A 17,101-nucleotide genomic window follows, 5' to 3' on the forward strand; every position below is an offset into this window, starting at 1 on the left:
TCCTTCCACTAAGCCCCTTCTACTCAAGGTTCCACCACCTCCCAATAGCTCCCTGGACTGGAGATCAAACCTTCCACACATGGATCTTTGGGGAACATTCAAGATCCAAACTATAATAATTATACATATTGGCAAATAAAAATATGTGTGAATCTTATTTCAAAATAATAAGGGTCATTACAAATTATTCATTATAAAAAATGAAGTGCTAGGTCTGAAACTTCTGCTGTAGAACAAATAATATGCTTTTTAATTCCATTAAATATTTTCTATAATTGAGAAAGTTGATTCTCAAGTTTCTCAAATCTAGGTCATTTACATCTGCTTTATAAAAATACAGATTTCTCAGAGTCTATCCTATACCAGACACCCCTTCCTCCTTTGTGTAAACAGGACTGAGTTGATATCTGGAGATACAGAGCATGATGAGTTCTTCTATAGTACAAACTCTGACAATAGCACCCTCAAATAACAAAGTGACTCATTCTTAACTAGTGGATCATGAACAGGGGATGCTCTGCGTGGGGAGAAATAAAAATGAAGAAAGTTAGTAGCTGGTTATGTGACACTATTTAATAATTCACTGTATTTATACATAGTTGTACAAAGAAATACAACATAGGAAGTCTCATATATACATGAAAAATTACTACAACTTGGAATTGCCACTAGAGAGGTTGTCTCCAACTTTGGTGTTGACAATAACCTTGAGTTGTGAACCTCAGAACTATCTGTCAAATTAGCTGAAACTACATGTTACAGTTTAGATATGAGTTGTCCCCTAAAAACTCATGTGTGAGTCAATGCAATAAATTTCACAAGTTAAATGATTCGATTATGAAAGTTATAACCTAATTACTAATTAGTGGATTATTCCACTGATATAGATTAACTGGGGGGTAACTGTAGGCAGGTAAGGTATGACTGGAGGAATAGGTCACTTGGTGTGTATCTAGGTGAGCAGAGCACTCTCCTCACCCCTTCTCTCTGCTTCATGGTTGCCATGTTCTGAATTGCTTTTCTGTACCACATCCTTCCATCATGATGTTGTTTAACACTTCAGGCCCAGGGCAATGGAGTTGGCCAACTATGGACTGAACCTCTGACATCATAAGTCAAAATAAACTTTTCTTTCTCTAAATGGTTCTTGTCAATTTTTTTGGTTGCAGCAACAAAAAGTTAACATCATAGTTTATTTATTGTATGTTCTAAAATACAGAGCCCAGAAAAGCCTCTATGTGGTTATTTCCTGACTGGGATTTAAAGTAAGTAAGCTGAGATATCCCCCACAAAATGCTGAAAGTTGATGGGTAACCCCCATGTGAACCTATTGTTCACCAAAGTGTCCATATCCTGAGGCTATCTGCAGGCATTCAACTCAACTAGTGAGTCCTTTCTTTTTTCTCCTGCTATACTGGATCCATTAGCAGAACTCGGTTCCCAAGTCAGTTCTAGCAGAAATGAATTATAGGACTCTGAACAGCCCACTTCTAAATTTGTTATTATAGGTTTTCTCATTCCAGCACTCTCTCATTTCAGTCAAGTTAGAAAACCCCACTAAGGTTCTGAGTGACACTAACCCTGATTTGTTTGGCTTAGCTCCCATTGTACACTTCTATCTAGTCCCTCTGTACTCCTTAATTTTTTTTTTAACTCATACATGGTGTTGGACTTGCCTCTGGGATCTAATGCTAAGCAAAAACAGTCACTGTATGAACTCTTATAGAGCATGAGACTTAGTGTAGAAGACAATTAAATTAATTCACTCATAAAATGACACTTCAGTTGAAATAAGTTACAAAGTGAAGATGCATAGTGCCCTAAGAGGATATCAAAGAGGATTTGATTCATTTCCTGAGATAAGGAAGAATTCCATATGGAAGTGATAGCCGAACTTGTAAGACATATGGGTGTTTCATAATACAGCAGATGTTCTGTAGTTCTGTCCAGATCTCTGTTTCAGGACTAAGGCTCTAATTCCCTCAGCTGTTAGGAGAAAAGGTGACTGATGACTCATAACCACACTATTCTTCCACTAAAAAGCAAAATGGCGGGGAGGAAGGAATACCATAAAGACTTGCCTGGCATCTTCAGCCATTTCTAATTTTCTATATCTCAGCCCATAAAACACTTTAATAATTCTACTCTAGTCATCTAAACAATGAAAGAGAATTAAGTTAAATAACTTGTGTGAAATACACAGTACAGGGTCCTCTATGCAGGAGAGAGTTTAGTAAAATTGTTAAGATCATGGACTCAGTGACAAATTGCCCCGACTTCACATTTTGACCATACCATTTAGTCAACATGCCAACTTGGGAAAAGTGGTAAAATGGTTACAAAATTTCAATCACATAAGTTTGCTGAAGGTAGCATACCCTAGCATATAGTAAAAATTGAGCACTTAATTCTAATAATAACAACACTGAATATTAAGTAATTGTCAAGCTTTTTATTTCTGTCAGTTTTTATTCAAATTTATATTTTCACACTTGGAGTAGCATTAGAATTTCACAAATATTTTAAATGAATAAACGACGGTCCTCCATTAGCAATTTATTTAGCAGTACTTACGATCATAAAACTCAGTGGTGAAATATATTCTATGTGCCTGGGACAGTGGCAAGTAATGTTTTCCTGGTATAACTGGAAAATTGTTGAATATTGAATACTACAAAGAGGTTTTAAATACTGACATAAAATTCATATTTCTTTTGAAGGTCATGGGCTTCTAAAAGAGGTTAATACTGAGATTGGACCAGTAAGACAAGCTTGCCCATCCATATCCTGTATGATTTTGTGAACTTTTTTCAATCCCTCTTTTTTAGTTTTTTTTCTGTTTATATAGAAGAATTTTTTTAAAAACATGAATTATTAGTTATTATCTTTTCACATGTTGCAAGGTGATAATATATATCAGCTACAGATTGCAGAAGATATGTGGAATGTCATATCTACTAAAAAGTTGTGCTACAAATTTGGGGTAAAATATGACAGTATCAAATCAAAAGCCTCTTCTAGACTATTTCCCCTAATCTAATAGCATTTCTTTATGAAGCTGTCAGTCACTAAGAACCGACAAAAGAATACAAGTGAGGTCAGCCCTTACTCTTTCCTCTAAAGACACACTTAAAGCAAAAGTTTGAATGGCAGTTACTCTTTCTGGTAGAGCAAACAAACATTTGAGTAAAAAGACATTTGAGGCCTTAACAATCAACCTGAATACTGTATTGGGAGATATTATGAAATAAACTCAAAAATATTAAAAGGGTATAAACTAGAAGATTAATCTGCAATTCATTTTGTCTAACACACAGAGTTCCGAGTCGGTGTTCTTAATTTGAATGGGTTTACTTTCATTTAATTTCATAGAGTCAACATTAAAATAGTAATAGCTCCTCTTCATTATCAATCTGGACTACAATTTGTGATGCTAATGTTTTAATGCTGGGATCAGCTGCCCCTCCCAGAGAGCTAGATTTTTTTACTTGGTGCAATAGCAGTATTTATCCTCTGATAGCAGGTTAGTTCTGGGGCAATATAATTAATATTATCACATAAGTAAAATTCAAACTGCAATAACTCTTTGAAAGATAAGGATGACTGACAGTGTGTCACACATTTCAAAGTCTAGAATGAGAAAACAATTATTTCTTGATTTTCTTCAATAACCATGGCAATTTCAATAATGTTTCATAATATTGTACGGCATAATGAAGTACCAGACTAATTCAGTCATCTCCCAAAAGCCATGCAGAAACCATGCCAGCAATGAGGCCGAGACTGAGGTTTTAGTACAACCTAACCTGCTTACTTTTTCAAATCTCTAGGACAGGATCCTATAAGGCCTATAGTTTAGTAAGTGCTTGTAGAAACCTGAGGGAGCACATCTAGAGATTATTCATTGAGAAATAATTTTGGGTTCTCATAGTAGTATTGATTTATCTTGCCTTATTTTAGTGAACTAAAAATAAAATAAAATAAAAAGTACCAGAACAGTTTCTTCATTCTACTGAGGTTCTGAAACAGTTCAATGACACTTGAAATTACCACACATTAACACTATAAAAACAATACTCCAAGCCAGGCGTGGTGGTGCACACCTGTAATACCAAGAGCAGCTTGCCAGTTGAAAGTTAGCAAGCTAGGGAAGCCATAAGCAACTTAGTGAGACCCCCACTGTCTCAAAATAAAAAATAAAATAAAATAAAAAGAGCTGGGGTTGTGGCTCAGTGATTAAGCACCTCTGGGTTCAGTTTTCCTATTTTTTTTAAAAAAAATACTCCACTGACAATTGTAATAAGAATAAAGTTATATCTACCATGAGCTAGGTGAATTAAGTACCTTAAATATACCCTTTAAGTTTACATTCATCCCTCCATTGCTACTGTTATAGCAATAATGAGTAGTGGTTATCAGACTAAGACTGTGCCTAGAGAAGTTAATAATTTGTTCAGAATCATTATTTAAGTGGTCGACTAGATTTGACCCAGGTTGTACAACTCCAGAGCTCTCAATGTAAGTATTCTTAAAAAATAAGAAGAAATTATAATACATAATGTAATTGTAGATGTTAAGTTCAAATACATACACACTACTGAAAATTTCTATTAAGTAAGTTTCATCTTCAATTCTAAGACCGTACTGAGAAAAACAAAAATTTCTCTATATTTTTTTCTAATATTTCTCCAAACTTCCTTCTTAAGATCAGACTTCCAAAACAGACAAGTACTTCAAAAATTTATCTTGGTAAGAGAAATTCCAAAGAGAAACTATCTGAAAAATTCTTACTCTTGAAGAAAAATTTTGACTCTTTCAACCACTCTCTTAGAGACACATTCTTCGCAATTCTTTTCAAATTCATCTGCCATGGCAATTGCACAGAACACAAACTGCAAGCATAGGGAGACGGATTTCCATTTACTTGAAACACTAAGTAATTATCTCATTCTGGTATACCAAATCTGCTCAGTAAGTTAAAATAGACTCAACTTGATGAAGTATGTAATTTGAAATTCTTAAGTTTGTAATATGAATGATTACTTTCTCCCATAAGCTGCTTAGGGATTTTTTTTCATTTGTAAAATCTAAAACATTTGGCTAACCACACACAGCATCAACAGAACTTGTCATGCAATCCTTTGTTTATTAATCATCTTCTACTGATAATCTAAATGATGATTAGTCTTGCCTCTGTGAATTCTTTGCTCTTCTAATACACGTTTAGTTTAATCCCTGCTACATATTCTCATTTGTCATAATTTGAGAAGTGGAATTGAGGGACAATCCTTTCAAAAACTAAAGTGATTAAGGCAAAAGAAAATGTTTTAAATGTAAAAGAAATTTCAAAGCAAATATATTTAGCAAAGGCCAGATGTCGTATATAATAGGAAAATGCTTATGGATTTTACAGTCACTAATTCAAAACTACAATCATAATTTGAAAGCATAATTCAACTAGAAGATTTTTCATTTAGATACACAACCCGTTCATTTTCTTACTCAATACAAAGCATTTACAAATTATAACAGATAGCAATAACAACTGTCTAATTAGGGCAAGCTCTTTTTCATGCAAAATGAAATTTCAAAAGATTTGGTCAAACAATATATCTAAGAAATACATTTGTTCAGCTAATTTTCAAATAATTACCATTGTTATTTGTAAATGGAGTGTAGTTGAATAGGCAGAAATGGCCAACCCTCAGACAACACAGATTTTGTTTGGCAAAGCATCACTTTTAGAGTAAACCAGCCTTGTATGTATTGCTAAATCAGCTCTTGACTCCTGAATTCTCGACATTCCTTTTATCTATGTAGACTAATTCGTTATACATTTCAACTCTCTAACCCAACTCTGCATTGCTTTCTATTTTTCTAGTCAGGCTTGTAACAATTCATCTTCCTCTTTTCTGCATTCAGTCTATTTTTACATTCACTTAAAAAAAACTCTTCAGAAAGTAAAGTTTTATATGATTCTTGCAGAGGCAAGACCTAACCTCTTTTTATATTCTGATATGACTGAAGGGTAAAAAACAAAGGTAGAGTATAAAAAAAAAAAAACAAACAGGCAAACAATTCAGTGTTTAGAAATTCTTTATTTTAGCAATAACCACCTGCTTGGCTAATTGTCCTTGCCTGTTTAATTTAATATAGAAGTATCTAGGACAAGGACCAAGCCCATCAATGTGATTTATAAAGTGTTGGTCTCATTTGGTACTCAACAAACAGTAATGATGAGAACCTTGACCTTTTGAGATCTGTTCATCCTTAGTATTTATCAGCATTCATGCCATTGTTATTAGTTGTTTAAATGATTTCACTACATTTTGAAAGAGTTCAGAGAAGGCATTGCATTTTCTGAACCCTAACTGTAATCTCATATCATGTATAAATACACTCTAGAGAGCAAACAATATTGAAACTTAAAAATGATTTTAACCTACGCGTTTGTCTTCAGAAAAACAACTCAAAGTTTGGTGGAGGAAAAACAGTCTGGTAAGAATGATACAGGAGATTCTTTATCTCTGATGATTAAATCATAGTGGCAAAATTCTGTTCCAAATAATGGCTTTGCTTTTCTTAAGCCACTGGCTCACCCATGTAACACAAACAGATCAAGAACACATACCTTAATCAAAAGGTAAGTGCAGCAAGAGTATAAATAGATGTGCAAAAAAATTTTGTCACCACTATTTAGGATATTGATGTGTGTGCACCAAAGTTATAGAGTACAAAAGGCAACAATTTTCATAATGGGGAGTGAAAAGAGCACCTGTTTAGTTAATTAAAAAAAAAAAAGCGCTACTTTGTCAGTTTTCCATGATAGTTCAGTTTAACCAGAGCAATGTTAATATCCTTGCTATACAATTGTTTAAAACTCTAAGAACCCTGCATAATAGAAACATTAGGGACATAAACAAGTGACATAATTCCAATATGAAATGTTTACACACCTTAAAATGAGGAAATACTTCTGGATACTGTGATCAACAGGCATATCCCTCTGAAACTGAATAATCAGTGTTCAAACGACCCCAGATTATACTTATAATGCAAAAAATAAAATAATGCAATAATATTATTTACTGTAAATAGCATCCTTCATTCAAGAACCCTAAACTTATAATTATATTATATTGATCCCATTAATAAGTATGTATTATGCTGGTTATTTTTCAGTTTACATGCAAATAAGATGTAGTGCCTACTCTTGGGGATAGTTTAGTACAGTTTTATGATCAGTAAAATCCCCTGAGGATGGTTTCACTCATCATTGGGACTTCAGTGACTAGTTCAATGCTTTAGAGTCAGCTTTCAGAATATCTTAATGGAATTGCACTGAAGCTATTGAAACACCCTTGGTTATACATAGAACCGCCAGCGCATCCTGGCTTCTCAGTCAGTCCAACTTTTCAAGTATTTAATAAGCTCACATGAAAAGCAGTTGGGTATACTTAAAGGATGGCATAAATTAAAAGCCTATAGGGGACAGAGAAATAATAAAAATAACTAATACAATAAAGAATGTTAAAAGTTAAAGAATAACAAAAAGTGGCCAGTTAAGATCCTTGTTTCTTTAACTTCAGGGTTGCTACTTAACTTTAGCCAAATATTACCATGTATTCATAACTGCCCAGAATTGTCCAATCATCTTATTTTTAAGAAAATATCGAAATCCAGATTTTTATATGAAATCTCAGCATGTTTATGTTCAGAAACTACTAAAAGTATTTAAAATTCTCTATTAGATAGAAAGCACATCTGCTAGTTGTTGCTAATTGCTAAGAATAACTTTATGATGATCTCTTGTAAACTGAAAAATTACATATATATACACACATGTGCACATATATGTGTCTAAGAATTATGAACACCGCAATTCTAAAAATAAACTTCTTATCTTTTAATATTCCTATGTAACATAAACATTAAATCATATTATTTATAAGATTCCTTTTGGCTGTATTAACATATGTTTCTTATATGCAAGAAAGATTATGAAATACAGATTTATAGTATAAAATAAGGATTTTTACTTTATAACCCTTGTAACTTCTAAGATACTTAGAGTTAAGAGGCAGGAGGAGGTTATGAGAGAAATAGAAATAAAGAGTGCACTGGATGCCATTATATAAGGAGGTTCCATGGGAAGTACTCACAAAGCAAGCCTGAAGTCAGTTTGCCTGTGGCAGGAGTAAATTTATACAGTCAGTGACAGAGAAGAGAAGATTACTTGGAGGACTGGTGAAGAGTCTGTTTTGGTCATTAGACTTTAGAAAAAGAAGGTCAGAGGATTTATTTTGAAGAAGAGGTTTAGGGAATTGGCAATGAAGCTCAATAGTAAGAAATATATTGTCAACAAAAGAAGTAGGAGAGAAAAGTTGAGAAAAGGATTGTTGGAAATGCTAGAGCCAAAGGAAGTGTTTTAGTTATGGGATAAGAAAAGTCTTATTTCAGAGCAATGTCCACAAATAAATCAGAGGTAGAGCAATCACAACAAGAGCTAGCTGAATGATTTTAAAAGACTCACTCAAAGTATGGCCTGAAAAATAGCTTATTTTAGCAGTTCTTTAATTTTTAAAAAGTAGATTTGTTTTTTACTAATCTAAATTATTATTTGTTCCCCAAAATGATATTTTTACATATATCTGTAATATTTCGGGTTTATTTCTTACAAATTAATAGTAACATTTCAAATTATTGAAAATAATTGAGAGCAAGCAACATATCCCCTTCCTTCTGACCACTTTTTTTCAGTCTCTATATTCTCTAATTTTTAATTATGAATATAAAAAAGAGAAAGAAAAAGAAAAACAAAAGTTAATTGCACAGACCAACACATACTGTATTGGAAGATTAACATATTAAAAAAAATATACTGGATTGGCAAGTATTTAGTTCTATACCGTGGAGGGAGAAATGAATCAAAAGAGTAACATAAGCCCTGTTAACTATTAACCTATATTTTGTACATTTGGGGCATTATCAGTACTTTGTAGAAAAGAGAAAGCTGAGGATCCGAATACTTATATATCCTGCCTAAATTCCTATGGAGGTCTGACAAGAATTTGAATCCAGATTGATTGCCAAAATTCTATACTCACAATTGTTCCACTTATATTTTCTGCCTCCGATAGAGGAAGAAAAAACATAATTCTAATTTTCAAAATATATTATGTCACCATGTTTCTGGGCTTTTATGGTTGCTGTTCTTTGTTTCTGAAATCCAGCCCTGAAAATCCTCATTAGTTTGCTTCTTTTTATCATTCTGGTGACAATATACATGCCCCCTTCTCTGAGACCTTCTCTGATCTGTGAAAAGAGACTACCCTGTCCCAGTCACTCTGTCCCATAGCACTATTTTGTTTTGATGTGTCCCCCTCCACTCAACACACAGCACCTTCACTATCTTACACTGACTTATTCTTTCTCTTTTCTGTAATCTATATCCTTCCCTTATTTTGTAGACAGTCATCTTATCTGTCTTGTTAATCCCTATAAACCTAGCACATGAAATCATGCCTATATAGCAGGCACTTCATAAATTTATGCCAAACTCATGATCAAGAAATAATTGATGTGACTCAAGCGGTAGCATGCTCGCCTGGCATGCACAGGGCGCTGGGTTCGATCCTCAGCACCATATAAAAGTAAAAAATAAAGATGCTGTGTCCACTGAAAACTAAAAAATAAATATTAAAAAATTCTCTCTCTCTCTCTCTCTCTCTCTCTCTCTCTCTCTCTCTCTCTCTCTCTCTCCCTCTTTCTCTCTCTCAAAAAAAAAAAAGGATGGCATTAGAGCAGATTATGGTAAGTGAAGTTAGCCAATCCCTAAAAAAAAAAAAATGCTGAATGTCTTCTCTGATATAAGGGGGGTGACTCAAAATGGGGTAGGGAGGAAGAGCATGAGAAGAAGACTACCAGTAAATAGGGAAGAGAGGTGGGAGAAAATGGGAAGGAGAAGGGGAATTGCACGGAAGATGGAAGGAGACCCTCATCATTATACAAAATACATGTATGATGATGTGAAGAAAAAAAAAGAAATGTGTCACATTAGATTGGGTAGAGACAGGTGATGGGAGGGGAGGGGATGGGGAAGGGGCACAGGAAGGGCAGCGGAATAAAATAGACACTAGTATTGCTGTATGTATATATGTGGCTGTGTAACCAATGTGATTCTGCAACCTGTTCACTTGGAAAAATGAGAAATTATACCCCCTTTGATTCAAATGTATAATAGTCAAGATCATTGTATTGTCATGAGCAACTAATAAAGAAAGAAATAATTGTCCAAACGTGTTTTTTAAATTGTTTTGGATTATAGACAATTAAGATTATGCTTTTGTGTTATTTGAAGGGGAAAAATTGCATCTTATGTCAGATCCTCAATTCTCAGGGCACTAAGTAAAAATTACTTATTAGGGTTTGCAAAATCTTTAATAGGTTTCATACCCATCCTTTGTAGTGAATCTACTCAACTAACAACACAATCAAGAACGGTGAGTTCCAGTGTTCCTGGGTCTACTCACTACTTTGAAGTACCCCTAAACTTTCAATTTCAGTGCTTTGCACATCTCACTTCTTGAAAAACCAAACCTCCATCCCTTGGCTGGAAATCTGCTAATAGTGCTTTCTGACAGGTTCAGAGTTTCCTCTTCTTTTTCCCAGAACTTTGCTTTGGTTTCAAGTACAGCCCTTACTTTATATCACTGTACTAATATTTTCATATATCTTTCCCATGAAATTTTGAGATTTTCAAAGATTGAGACCAAAAAAATACTTGCCTTGAAAAAATGTCAGACTGTACAGTGTTGTGCCAATCTTTATGACTGACTTATCTTTGTCTACATTTTAAACTGAGGCGATCACTAAAAATTGGAAAGTAACATTGATATTCATAATAAAATTTTCATTTTTATATCTAATATTAATTTAAGCATTCTTCTAACTACTATTTGCCCATGACCTTTTAAAAAATATATGATGATTGCTACAATTAGGCTTCAAGGGATAAGCCCATAGCAATGTGCAAATAACTTCCATGAAGTGGGTTACTTGTGGAATTTTCTGAAGGCCTTGATGTATTGCAAACCACAACTCAAAAATTAAAACCACAGCAGTCCTTTCTATTTTAGAAAAGACTTTCATCACTCCCCTAGTATATCTTTAAGAATAATCTTATCTGTGGCTGATAATTTTCCAATAGTTTTATGTTAGAAGAATTAGACTGACCCCTATTGTCCAATTGTTAAGTAAATAATGGCTTTTACTTTCCCAAGGGAACTTTCAAATGCAAATTTTAATTTATTGCTTACAATTTATAATCACAGTCAGAATCCCTTGCTTTACTTTAAAATCATCCTTAAAGTAGATTGAGAAAAGGCATTTGATGAAAGTTTTTTTCCAATAAAAATGTATGCACCTATTTTAACCTTACTACATGTCTCTATCATTTTAAGAAGGTTTTTTCTTTCTTTTTTTGGTTAAATTATAATAAGCAAGGGAAAGGGAAAGAGGAGTTGAGGTGAAATGTTAACTTGGTAGTAAAATAGGTATTTGAACAATTGCAATTGATTTTGAATATAAAAGAAATGCAGAAAGATCTGAATGCAGAATTGTCTAAAATCAAGATTTTTAGTGATTCTCTATTTTAAAGACTAAATTAGAAGTACTGGTTTCCTTTCACAATTTTTCAGTTTTAATGGACATTAAAAGTTAATAGCTGGCCAGACTGTAGATAATAAAGATTTCTGTCATTTGTTGAAGTAGTACAAATCAATATAAAAGCCAGAGTCTGCAGTCACAACAAAGACCTCAGTATGGGGCTACCAAGAAAAATGACATCTCAAATTTTCACTAAAAAAAAAATAGATACATATAAAAGAAACTGTTCTTTGAACTGTAGAAATCTATTCTACCTTTTTAGATAATGTGCCTTAATCGGGTTTTTTTTTTTTAAAAGAAAATAAAGCACCTTTGGAGACCTTAAGAATTTTTTGGAACTCACTTAGATTTTAGTCTTAAATATTATCTTTTCACAAGAGGTAATGCATCACATTGACTTTTCTTAAAAATTAAAACACTTTGAAAACGTTTTAACTATTTCAGCCAAAATTAAAAGTATCACTCTAGAAATCTATGCCTGCAACTTGTGATCAATGAAAAACTTTTTATCTGTAAATAAAATTAATTTGCAAGCATACTGTAGAAGTAGCTATAGTTTGGATATACTTTTTATAATTATTTTCATCATAAGATAGCCATGTCCCAAACTTTGATGACAGTTTAAAGAATCTGTCTCAAGAATCTCAGTCTAAAGTTGAGATATAAAGTATCCATGCAGGCAAATCCTTAACACATAATGTAACATCTCAGATTAACTTTGTAATGACTAGTATTAGCTTCTTTAAGACTGTTGTATTCTGCCCATTCCTTTTTAGCTTTGGTGTTTAGAAACCAACATTGTGTCATAGGTAGTTCTAAAAGTCTGTGCCACCACAAGCAGCCTAAATTGTGATTTGATGTATTGAGAATAAACAACTTTAAGAAAAAAGAAGAGTGATAGCAAAATGCAAGTTAGAGATATTAACATTCTCTGCTGTTACTAAATGCATTTGTGCAGTATGGGTTATTTACTTTCTGCTTAAATTATATTGATTATTACGAATATGATATTATACAATTCTTTTTCTTCTTATAACCACTAAATAATTTAAGACATGATGTAAAGAAAAACTGCCAACTCCTCAAGTTTAAGACAGTTCTGATTTTAAATCAACATATAAAATTAAAACAACTTTCCTATTTAACAATTTATATTTCAGGTACAGGAATAATATAATATTAGTAAATATTATATTATTTCATAAATGTTATCAAATTCTTCTGTTTGAATTCATACCTATAAAAGGCGATGCAAGAGCAGAAAATTCACACACTTGCTCTCAGAATAAACTTTAGTGGAAAAAAAAAATCCATAGACAATATACCATCTGTCTCCTAAACCATGTGAAAAGAAAAGCTTTGAAAACCCAGCCGTTGCTAATGTGACATGTTGAAACATTAATCACCCCCTTAGGCCAATATAATTGTAGCTCCATGTTAATTACCTAACAATTAACAGCAGTAATTTCCAAGGGGCAATCAATGAATTAGCTTGTGATTTTCCCACAGATTTCAGTCCCACACTGCCAATCTGAATGCATTTCAAACTCCTCACTGTGGTTCATCAATGACACTTCTGGTGTATGAAATAAAAATTCATTTGCACCCTTACTAATTAGGCTAGAATATATCCCTATGTGTATTGCAAACTCTATTCATTCGCACAAAATCTCTGCCACAGGCATTTTTCCCCATTTAAAAATTCATTTTCTATTAAATTAGAAGGTCACCTAGCAGGAAAATGTACTAATCAAGATTTTATCACTAACGAATTAAAGATTTTTAATAAGCAAGTTTAATTAAGTTATCCTAACAAGTGATAACAGCTATTTACAACTTATGGGGATGTATCCATGTGCACTAGAGCGGGGAACATTTGAAATCATAGTCCTCGAACTTAACACAGGCTCCATATTCCATATACAGATGGAAGTTGACTAGGTGCATTTATACTTGAAGTAGCTTCAAACATCACAATTGATTTTAAAGGAGGAGACAAGTTTGTTATAAACAATAATTAGCTATCTATATTTTATATTAAAAAAATAAAATATTGGACTCAATAGAGTATTTTGATACATTTTATCCTAAATACATAAATATTATAGTGTATTATTAATATCTTTAAATGAAAATAAAAATGTGCTTCTAGGGTATTTAGTAGTCTCCCTCATCTATAGTTTCACTGTTGGGTGACCTCAGTTTCCTGCAGTCAAGTGTGGTCTGAAAATATCAAATAGAAAATTCTAGAAACAATATAGAAGTTTAAAATTGCTCAGCATTCTGAGTAGCATGATGAGGTATTATGCCATCCCACTTCATTCAGCCCAAAAGATGAATCTTCTCTTTTTCCAGATATCCATCTTCTATACACTACCTTCTCATTAGTCACTTAATGGCTATCTCTATTACCAGATCCTCTGTTAGGTTATCACAGTGCTTATGTTTAAAAAATTCTTATTTTTGTATATTGGCCCAAAAGTGTAAGAGTGGTGATGCTGGCAATTTGGACATACTAAGGAGAATCTGCAAAGTGTTTCATGTAAGTAAAAGAATGTACATGGTATTTTGAAACTGAAAAAGATCACCTTCCTATAATAACTTTTATTACAATTATATTGTTATAATTGTTCTCTTTTATTAGTATATATAAATATGTATTAGTAAGTGTTTTAGTCGGTTTTTTCACTTCTGTGACTAAATGACCCAACCAAAACAATTGTAGAGGAGAAAAAGTTTATTTAGGGACTCACAGTTCCAGAAGTGGCTCTCCACTGATAACTCTATTCTGAAAGAGGTTGAAGCTGAACATCATGGCTAAGAGTGTGATGGAGGGAAGCAGCTCATATGATGATTAGTAAGCAAGAGAGCTGGATTCCACTCACCAGATGCAAAACATATTCCCCAAAGGCTGGGCCCCAGGGAACTACCTACTCTGGCCACATCCTACCGTACCATGGTTACCATTCAGTTAGTCCCACAAGGGGATTAATTCACAGATTGGTCTAAGACTCTTATCACCCAATCATTACTTCTCTAAACCTCATGCAATGTCTCACACATGAGCATTTGGGGGTACCTCACATTCAAACCATAACAGTGAGTATAAGAAAAAGAAATATTTGTCTAATGTTTAAGGCATTCAGTGGGGGTTTTGAAACACATGCTTCATGAATAAGAGGGAACTATTGTACATCACTTTAACAGATTAATACTTTTATTAATATAACTGTGGTAGACACACAAATTTCTTCTTGAAAGAATTGGTACTGTCAAAATAAAGCAAAAACGGAACATGCATATGGTATGTAATCATCTGTTGGTTTAAAGTTCTTGTCAAATTTGCTAATACTGTTTTTCCCTTTACTATCTCTTTTGATATATACAAAAATTTTACTCCTTGAAGAATATTCCTTTTCAAAAATGAAGGTAAAGAAAGAATACGGAAAAGATTAACAATTAGGCAGTAGCAAAGTTCTATCATGATACTTGCAGGCAGTTTTGCAATTTCACTGTTGGATTATTCTTCCTTTAAGTGATTCATTCATGAGATTTATCAATCAGTATTTATTCACTCATCAGGTACATAACACTATAAATCTTATGTCAGATATTAATTATTATGTGGCATGATCGCAAGTATTTTGTTATTTAACAGTATCTTCAAATCTGTGTAAGGCATCTACCAAAAAAAGGCATATTACTTGTTTTAAAGATAAAGACACATTGGAAATAAAGTCATAGAATTACGAGTTACAAGAACAATTCTCCATGCCTGTACAATATTCACAATGATTACTAATGAACAAACATAACAGAGAACAATAATCTAATTCTCCAGGAATACAACCTTGAATATTTTGACATGCAAATCCTTGCACTCTGAAATCCTCTTTCTTTGGCCAACATTTAATGGATTTTGACACAATCTTGTTACAAGGCACCCATCATAAAATCATAGAATTTTTAATCTCAAAAAGACCTTAAAAGGTTAATTTAAAAATGAAAGAACTGCAGCTAAGTGACATAAATTGACCTATTTATGGTCACACAACCAGTTAATAGCAGACAGAGATTTACCGACCTGTTAGGCCTATGCCCTTTACACCACATTATGCTGCCACACTGTTAGCAATGTCATTATTTTAGTCATTAATGTCATATTTAGCAATAATTAATACATTTTATAAGGAATTTTAGGACTTAGCCTCCTGCCTCTCTGACCCATTCATTCTTTACCACCATTAACTGCTAAGTGGTAATAGAAAGAACACAATACCTCTTTAGTTCTACATAATAATGAGTGTCCAAGAAACCCTCATTTATTAGCTTTGAAGGCACACCTTAAACTGGTTCTAATTCCCTATTATCCATTTCTATTTCCCACCACTCATATAGCCTCATATACTCTACAGTCATGGCTTGACCCTTTTGAGTGGGAACAAAAAACAAAACTACCTCCCCTCACTGAATTTTTTTATGCAAAACATTACATTTACATATATAAACACAATTCACACAGACAAGTTCTTAGAATGCCAAATGTACATGGCAATTCTTTTTTAAAAGTTCTTAATATTTCTTTATAAAGTGGTCTTGATGTCATATCCACAGATATAACATAGCATCCTTACAGCTATGTCTTAACTCCATTATTCCAAACATTTGTGTCTCTTCCTATTCAAATCCAATATACTTTCAGGAAATATATTGAAGTTTAGCTTCACTATTCTGGACTTAATGTCTCTCTTTTTTTCTCCTAAAATACTTTTGTAGCATTTTTAGAAAGTATGCATCATTGTTTTTAAATAATGAACCATTGTATAGTATTTTCTCTTACTTTGATATTGTTTATGATTGATGTATATCTCTCATCTCCACCATCACCTCCTTAAAATAGCTCATCCAATTGGGTCCATGTAAAGTAATATCTTGGCCAGAATCCTAATATCAGTATTTTTAAATTTCTAATTGCATTTAAATCTCTGAAATCATGATAGCTTGTTTAGTTGCTTCTTTAGTGGCTTTCCCCTGTAAAATGCAAATGCCATGAAAAAATTGGGATTTTTTTTCAGGGTGATTCTAGGGATTTGACTCAGGGGTACTTAAATACCCCAGAGTATTTTATATTTTATTTAAAACAGGGTCTCACTGAGTTTCTTAGCACCCTGCTTTTGCTGGCTTTGAAATTGTGATCCTCGTGCCTCAGCCTCCTGACCCACTGGGATCACAGGTATGCAATACGACACCTGGCAAAAAAGGGGATCTTGTTGGCCAAATTTACTGCTGTGTCTCCAGGAACTAGGATACTACATGTTAGAGAAGGAGACTTTCAATACATATTTATGTATTATCTATGATTAAGTGAATAATGTTTAAATCTATAGACTGCAATATTTGATATCTTATAACGGGAAGACCCAGAATTTCCTGG

This window comes from Ictidomys tridecemlineatus, chromosome 7 (assembly GCF_052094955.1).
Source record: "Ictidomys tridecemlineatus isolate mIctTri1 chromosome 7, mIctTri1.hap1, whole genome shotgun sequence".
NCBI lineage: Eukaryota > Metazoa > Chordata > Mammalia > Rodentia > Sciuridae > Ictidomys > Ictidomys tridecemlineatus.